The sequence below is a fragment of the Malania oleifera genome, chromosome 6, assembly GCF_029873635.1.
Source record: "Malania oleifera isolate guangnan ecotype guangnan chromosome 6, ASM2987363v1, whole genome shotgun sequence".
In the NCBI taxonomy this organism is placed as follows: Eukaryota; Viridiplantae; Streptophyta; class Magnoliopsida; order Santalales; family Ximeniaceae; genus Malania; species Malania oleifera.
In genome coordinates this window covers 48,279,619-48,287,686 of record NC_080422.1, presented here as the reverse complement: position 1 = coordinate 48,287,686, position 8,068 = coordinate 48,279,619, and the positions used below count along the sequence as shown (strand labels likewise).

Here is an 8,068-nt window from a genome sequence, read left to right as displayed (position 1 = left end):
ACAATTCTTTTTAGCAATTCTCAGCTTGGTTGTACGCAGCCTTGTATGTTTGTAAATGGTCTTTTAATTTTATAATTAATATAACATCCACATTCTTTCCAAAATTCATAATTCAAATAAACCTTCAGTTAATAGGTTTTGGGGTGTTGAACAATCAATGTACTCCTTTATGGTTTCCGCAAAGTATTGATCAACCAACGTACTCCCTTTCGATTTTTGCAAGCCCAAAAATAAATTAAATTTTTGTTTATTTAATTTCCAAACTATGTAGTTTATATGATCATGAAAATTAAAACATCCACGCAGTTTATATGGTTGCTGAGAAATAATGAGAGTAAGGGAAAGAGAGTGACAACGGGTTTTTACAAGGTTCAACTTATCCACAGCCTAGGTCGTCGCCTTTGGCGAACCACCAAAGGATTCCACTTTATCAGTTCCTTTTTTGGGTGGAAAAATACCTTTACATACTCTTTCAGTAGGCTAGAGCCCGTCTCTCCAAGTGATACTCCTCACATGGTCACTCCTTCAATTAGGATAGAGCTACACCTCTCTAAGCGATAACCCCCGCTTAGCCAACGATCCAAACACCTTGGAATTGTCAAAAACCCTTCAAAATTTAAGAGAAGATGTACAAGAAATACTCTCAAAAGAGTTGATTAGTACAAATTCAATCTATACACTTCAAAGTAATTCAAATATGAAAATCAAATTGAAGCTCCAAGAGTATATCACCAAATGGTTCTTTCAATGGATGAAAGATTTAGAACTTGATGCACAGTTTCAGTGATGAAAGACAGCAGTACTTCAGTAGGATTCGTGCACAAGATGAGAGTGAGAGAGCCTTTGAGAGTTTGAGAATAATTGAGAGAGTATGAGAGTTGTAATTGATTCTTGGTGTTTAAATTCATTGGTCTTGAGGGTATTTATAGATTTATAAAAGTGTCTAACTTGATCCCAAAGTTTACTTGGAGTAGTGTCCAAGTTTTGAACAACTTTGAGCCCTAAGCAATCTATTTTTCAAAAATATGTCCGTTATAAAATTTAAAATCTGCCGCATGGCAGTAACCTAAGGGCTTTCAGTCAGTCGCTTGTCAATAAATTACATAGTTAATTTTCATAGGCAATACGATGGTAGTTGCCATTCACCTTGTGGTCGGGCGCCTGTCATTGAATTACTTAGTTTTAAAAAATAGGCAGAAGGGTGATAGTAGCTTGATGAAACCTGGATTGGCTTCTCAGTTTGCCTCGCCAGACGCCTATCAAGGTCCAAGTAGTAGCCTAACGACCTTCTATCTGTGTATTTTAAAAACTCTTAAGGTGGCAGCCTACTGGCAGATTCAGTCAGGCTCCTGTCAAGACAAAATTCTGGTTTTTAAAATATTTTTGTACTAACTCTCTTTGCTCCTCATTTCTTAGAATGTCAATTTGTTTTCTTTAAAAAATATGTTCCAAGTGTTGAGAATAAGGTCTCTAAGTCTCTTTTGCTTAAAGAGCTCATAAATGATTTCATACTCGAAATATACTTGAAGTACTTACAATACATGTCCTATTGTCTCTCTTCGTTTCTTAAATTCCTTGAAAATCTTCGAGTTACTACTTTGAGTTTCTCCATGTTTCTAAGCTTCAATGATCCTTGAGCTTTCAATATTGATTACTTGAATTTGATATGAGCCTTCAAATCTTTACTGCTTTAAGTTCTGAGCTTCATTAATCCTTGAGATTTTATTCTTGAAGCTTTTTTCTTTAATATCAATGCTCTTTTGATCTTCAAGTTTTAATCCATGCCTTAAGCTTCATATGATCATCTTTCTTTGGAATATAAGCATTGGACCTTGCTTTGTCATATGTGAGACTTGAAATATCAGTACTCAACCAAATATGTTAAGTTCCACTTGTTTGTTAGTATCAAAACGGGATGTTAAGCCTTGTAAGGCTAACAATCTCCCCCTTTTTGATGATGACAAACAATGAGCAAAAATTGGAGTGAGCCATAAAAAGATCTCACCCTTACAATAAGCATCATCTTAACAATGTTTGTAATATTAAAGTCATTTTTAATATAAAATTCAATATCATGCTCATTTATCAAAATCACATACTTCAATATCAATATCATTCAATATTCAATACTTTTTCCCCCTTTTGATACATATATCATGTTCAATTTTCTAATACCATGCTTAATTTTTTGCTCAAAACTTCAATATAAATTCTTAAACTCTTCTTTGAGATTTTTCATGATTTGAACAAGGTCTTTTATCTAGGTACCCATACTTTCTTGGGTCCAAATGTTTTAACGAGAGAAGTTTCTTTTACTTTCCATACTCGTTTAGTTTTCACACCCTTTCTCTTTAATGGATATTTAAACTTTATATGTCTCTTCTTCTTTCAAAGGTAGCATGTGGTGTGAGTGTAAGCATTTGAAGAAGTGCTAGCATAATTTTTTGAGGCTTTTGTGGAGATTCTCTTTCTTTGTATTCTCAACCCCATTAAATCCTATGCCTTCTTTATTTAGAGGTATTCTTTGTGAGCCAATCATTTTGTCAAAATTTTCTTTTCCTTTTGTGAAATTGTAAATGATTTTGGGTTGATCCTCAATTTCCTTTTTAAGATCATAAATTTCTGAATTTTGTATATTTTTACCCTTTTCTTGGTTTTTAGATATCTTAATAATTTTATCCTTCAATTTAGAAATATATGAATCTTTCTCATTTTCCATATAGGATTGGGATCTTAAGTCTTCTAATTCTTTCATTAATTTTTCATTCTTGCTTTCTATTTTCCTCATATTCATATCTTTTTCCTTTTTAGCAAGATTTTTAGCTTCCAACTCTTTTATCACAGCTTCATTCTTATTTTCTATTTTCTTGATTTTTGAATCTTTTTCACTTGCAGCAATCTTAATCGATTCTAACACTCCATCATTCTTGTTTTTCAATGATGTATATTGTTTAGTTACTTTGACTAACATCTTATGCACTTTGAATAAATTATTTTGAAATTCTTCATAAGATGACATACACTCATCATTGGATTCATTAGATGAATCACTACTATAACCATTAGCCAATTTGGATGAGGAGCTTTCCTCATCATCCCAAGCCATATAGCAAGTATAAGCAACATCTTGGTCACTTGACTCATTATCAGAACTACTTGTACTCAAATTTTCCCAAGTAGTGGCTTTCATTGCCTTTTTCTTTTTCTTCTTATACTCTTTCTTAAGTAGTGGACATTCCGAATTTATGTGTCCATCCTTTTTTCAATTATAATATGTGGAGATTTTATTCTTTGATTTCTTTATATTGGTTTCTTCTTCATCTGATTCGGAGTTCTGGATTCTCCTTTTGAATTTATTCTTCCTTCTTAGTATTCTTGCAAGTTTCTTAGATATATAGGCTAGTTCATCTTCATCCATTTCATCTTTATCCTCATCACTAGAGTTTTCTTTTGAAGCTTTGAAGGCTATAGATTCTTGGGCTTTAGTTTTTCCATTTCTTTCGTTCATTGTCATTTCATATATGAGGAGAGAACCTATAAGTTCATCTAAGGAGGTTTTTTTCAAATTTCTTCCTTCGATTATTGCAGTAGCTTTTGGTTCCCATATAGGTGGCAACCGTCTAAGTATTTTTCAGATCATCTCATAGGTGGTGTATGTTTTTCCTAATGCATTGAGTGAGCAAATTATGTGGGTGAACCCAGTGTGCATGCTAGTGATTGATTCATTTTCATCTTAAAATCTTCATACTCGCTAGTGAGTATATCGATTCGATTGTCCTTTACATCAATAGTACCTTCATAGGTAACTTCTAATTTATCCCATATTTCCTTGGCTGATTTACATGCCATGACCCTATTGAATTTATTTATGTCTAGAGCACAATATAAAGCATTCATAGCACTAGAATTTACTTGTAACATCCTATGGTCATTGTCAGTCCATTCTTTTTCTTCTTTGGGTATTTCCTTGCCATCTACTATTTTAGTAGGAATTAAGTCACCATGTGTGACAACCTTCCAAGCTTTCCAATCCATGGTTTGTAGATATATTCTCATCCTTCGTTTCCAAAATGTATAATTTAAACCACAAAAGATAGGTGGCCCAGTTGAGGATTGACTCCAAAGGGAGCTACGTCTATATGAGCCATTGAGATCTTTATATAACTACTTGTTAGGATTTGTTATAACCCCGCGTTGATACCAATTGAAAACTAAGGTGTAGTCCCAAGAGGGGGGTGAATTGGGTTATTAAAATTCCTTTTAAAACTTTTTATGAATTCTTTAACCTAATTTAATTCTTTCAACGAATTCTTGATTTCTTGTTCATTTAGAAATCACACAACAAAAGCTTAATTCTTATTCAATCCACAACCACACAAAATAAAACCTTCAATGAACCAATCAAATCAATTACACAATATTCAATCAAGGTGTGCTACACAATTCTTTTTGGCAATTCTCAACATGGTTGTATACAACCCTATGTATTTGTAATTGGTCTTTTAAGTTCATAATTAATATAACATCCAAACTCTTTCCAAAATTCAAAATTCAAATAAACCTTCAATTAATAGGTTTTGGGGGTGTTGACCAATCAACGTACTCCCTTATGGTTTCCATAAAGTATTAATCAACCAACGTACTCCCTTTGGGTTTCTGCAAGCCCAAAAACAAATTAAAATTCAGTTTATTTAATTTCCAAACTACGTAGTTTATATGATCATGAAAATTAAAACATCCACACAGTTTATATGGTTGTTGAAAAACAAAGAGAGTAAGGGAAAGAGAGTGACACCGAGTTTTTACGAGATTCAGCTTATCCACAGCCTACATCCTCGTCTTTGGTGAAACACACAAGGATTCTACTATATCAATTCCTTTTCTGGGTGGAACAACACCATTACACACTCCTTCAATAGGCTAGAGCCTACCTCTCCAAGTGATACCCCTCACCCGGTCACTCCTTCAATTAGGCTAGAGCTACTAATTACGTACTTAAACTGCGTAATTAAGTGCTTTAATTCATGCATTACGAATTATATTTTTTATTTAAATTCATAATTACTCTCAATATTCTAACATTGTGTTCTATTTATAAAATTTGAATTTTATTGAGTAATGTATGAAATTTTGGTATTTTTTATTACAGGGCAACTATTGGAAGCTAAAAAATTGACGGTACTTTGTAATCTATGCATAACTCTCTCATATGACCTCCAATTCAGATGATTCAGGATGTCATAGAAATATAAGAAAACATTCTAATATTTTCATGTTTTGTGTTTTGCGAAATATTAGCTGCATCAAGGTCGAAATCAGACGTGAATTTATCATACGTTGTTTTATGAACTATTTCAACAATTCTCTGTAATCAGGGTGTAACGTTCTCTTCTGAGCTCTAATGAAGACGATTCAAAATTTTTGGGAAAGCTAATAAAGATTTCTACAACTTTGTTGTTTTGAACTTTAAGAGTTACGGGTTGTAGGAGGGTAGAAATCGGGCTTGAAGGTGGAGGGGAAATTGTGTACCTTTGAAAAAAAGAAAGAAACGAAAAAAAAAAAAAGGAAAGAAAATAAAAGAAAGGAAAGAAAAGGAAAGAAAGAAAAGAAAAGAAAGAAAAGAAAAGAAAGAAAAAGAAATAAGGGGGTGGTAGAACAAAGGACGCACAAGAAGGGATTTTTGGGGGGCGGAAGGTGGTGCGCAGGGGAAGATAATTTTTTTTGAAGGAACAAAGGGTTTAGGAGAGGAGACCGCAAGAGACGAAAAAAATATATATTTTGAAATTCTAATAGAAGGTTGCAAGCAGAGGAGGTCGGGGAGGAGATTTTTCATTGGAGGCATTTCTTTAGAGGAGCTTCTTGTGGGAGATTAAAGGAGAAAATTTTTCTTGATGTTTTCTTCTAGCGATTGCACGATTGAAGTTCAACAACATAGCAGCAAGGAAGGTGGCTAGTGGCGTATAGAAAATTAATATCTTTTCGAAATCAGAAGGCAGTGAACAACAGCAGTGTTCGGGGTGTTCATGACGCGCGACGGCAGTACTACGAGTGTTGATTTTTCCCGTACGCTCCAATTAGAATAAAATATGGTGAAATCTGTTATGTTGAATTTAATTTTCGAAATGAACTAAACTTTTGTATTCTAGGAAAACGATGTAGCCAATTTCGAACTATGCTTGCTCTTTGATGCTAATCTGAAGTAGTTTTCATTCATGTTTGTTTGAGTTATTCTGTGCTTAATGCTTTTAATTAACTAGTCATTAATTAAATGATATTAGTCTTGTGATTTGCTACTGAAAGGGGGAATTATAGGATAAATCTTGGATAATTCAGCATAGGCAAATATAGAGATCGAAAGACTTGTATGAACCTACGTAGCATTAAAAATAGAGGGTCTTATTGCGCTCTTGCCTTATTAATTTGCATAATCATATGTTAAATAATAAACAAGAATAGGTTTTGATTGACTATCAAATGAGGCTTTTGGAAAAATTGGAGATTTGCTAACAAACAGAGAATACGAATTCGAATTGGCTAGATGAGTAAAATATAGTGAGAAACTAGGTGAAATCGGTTTCCTAGAAGTTTTCACGATCAGTAATTTGATAAGCGGGATCCAGTTTTATATTCTCTTGAATAGTTTATTTTAAAGTAGCTTTGTTTAAATTTCGCAGTCTAAAATTATTAATCTTTCTAAATAAAATTAAGGTTATTATAAATTCGGTACTTAAAAAAATTAAGACATCAATCCCTGAGGACGATACTCTACACATCATTATATTATAAAAATATGATACTGTGCACTTGCGGTTTTGCACCGGTCAAGTTTTTGGCGCCGTTGCCGGGGATTGAGGTTTTCTTATTTTTGTAAATATCGATACAAAGTAATCTTGGTTTTAACTTAAAAATTTCTTTTTTTATTTTTTATATTTCTTTCCTTTATTTTATTTTATTATTTTTTTCTGTATTTCTAGTGTATTTTTTATGTTGGATGCGCAGTGCTAGAACACGTGCCATTATTCCTTTTGATCTGAAGATTGAAAGAACGCTTAGAGTACTAAGGAAAAAGAGGGTACTAGCCATGGAGAATGGACAAGATAATGCATAGCCACACGCCTTGAAGGATTATGTATGGCCAGTTGTGATTGACAACTATTCGGGTATCAGACACCATCCCATTAATGCCAACAATTTTGAGCTCAAACCCACATTAATCAGCATGGTGCAGCAGGCCCAATTTAGTGGATCACCACTTGATGATCCCAATCCATCTGGCGATGTTTCTAGAGATTTGTGATGCTGTGAAGATCAATGGTGTTACTAAAGACACCATTAGACTGAGATTATTCCCTTTCTCTTTGAGGGACACAGCAAGAGGTTGGCTACAGTCTCTACAACCAAGAAGTATCACTAGTAAGCAGGACATGGCAAAAAAATTTCTAGCTAAATTCTTTCCACCTGCAAAAACAACCCAACTCAGGAGTGAGATTGGTAAATTCAAGCTACATGATTTTGAATCACTTAATGAAGCATGGGAAAGGTATAAGGATTTGATTCGACACTTCCCACAACATAGATTGCCGAATTGGTTGCAAATTCAAATGTTCTATAATGGGTTGAATGGGCAAACGCAGACTTTAGTTGATGTTGCATCTAGGGGAACTTTGATGCCAAAAACACCTAAGGGTGCTACTGCTCTTTTGGAAGAAATGGCCTCAAATAACTATCAATGTCCAACTAAAAGAACTATGGCTAAGAAAGTTGCTGGGATTCATGAATTGGAACCAGTTGCTGCACTTTCAGCTCAAGTTGCTTCTCTATCCCATTAGATTTAAGCTTTGACCACCCAGAGGATACCACAAAGTGCAGAATATGTGGCAGCTACAAGTAGGACAGATCTGAGCAATGGAGCGAGTCAAGAATTGGTTCAATACATCAACGATCGGAACTACAATTATCGTGGTGATCCTTTGCCACAATATTACCATCTAGGGCTTCGAAATCATGAGAATTTGTCTTATGGAAATACACGAAATATGCTACAACCTCCTCCAGAACTTGATAGTCA

The 8,068-nt window shown here is 34.0% G+C and overlaps 1 non-coding gene across 1 annotated transcript; it reads right to left on the bottom strand.

Annotated features, from left to right (window-relative positions):
- Nucleotides 1–7,472: 7,472 nt before the first annotated feature.
- On the bottom strand, nucleotides 7,473–7,579 carry LOC131159001 (small nucleolar RNA R71). Its single transcript, XR_009137615.1, has one exon. It is a non-coding gene; the product is annotated as a small nucleolar RNA R71 (small nucleolar RNA).
- Nucleotides 7,580–8,068: the final 489 nt, after the last annotated feature.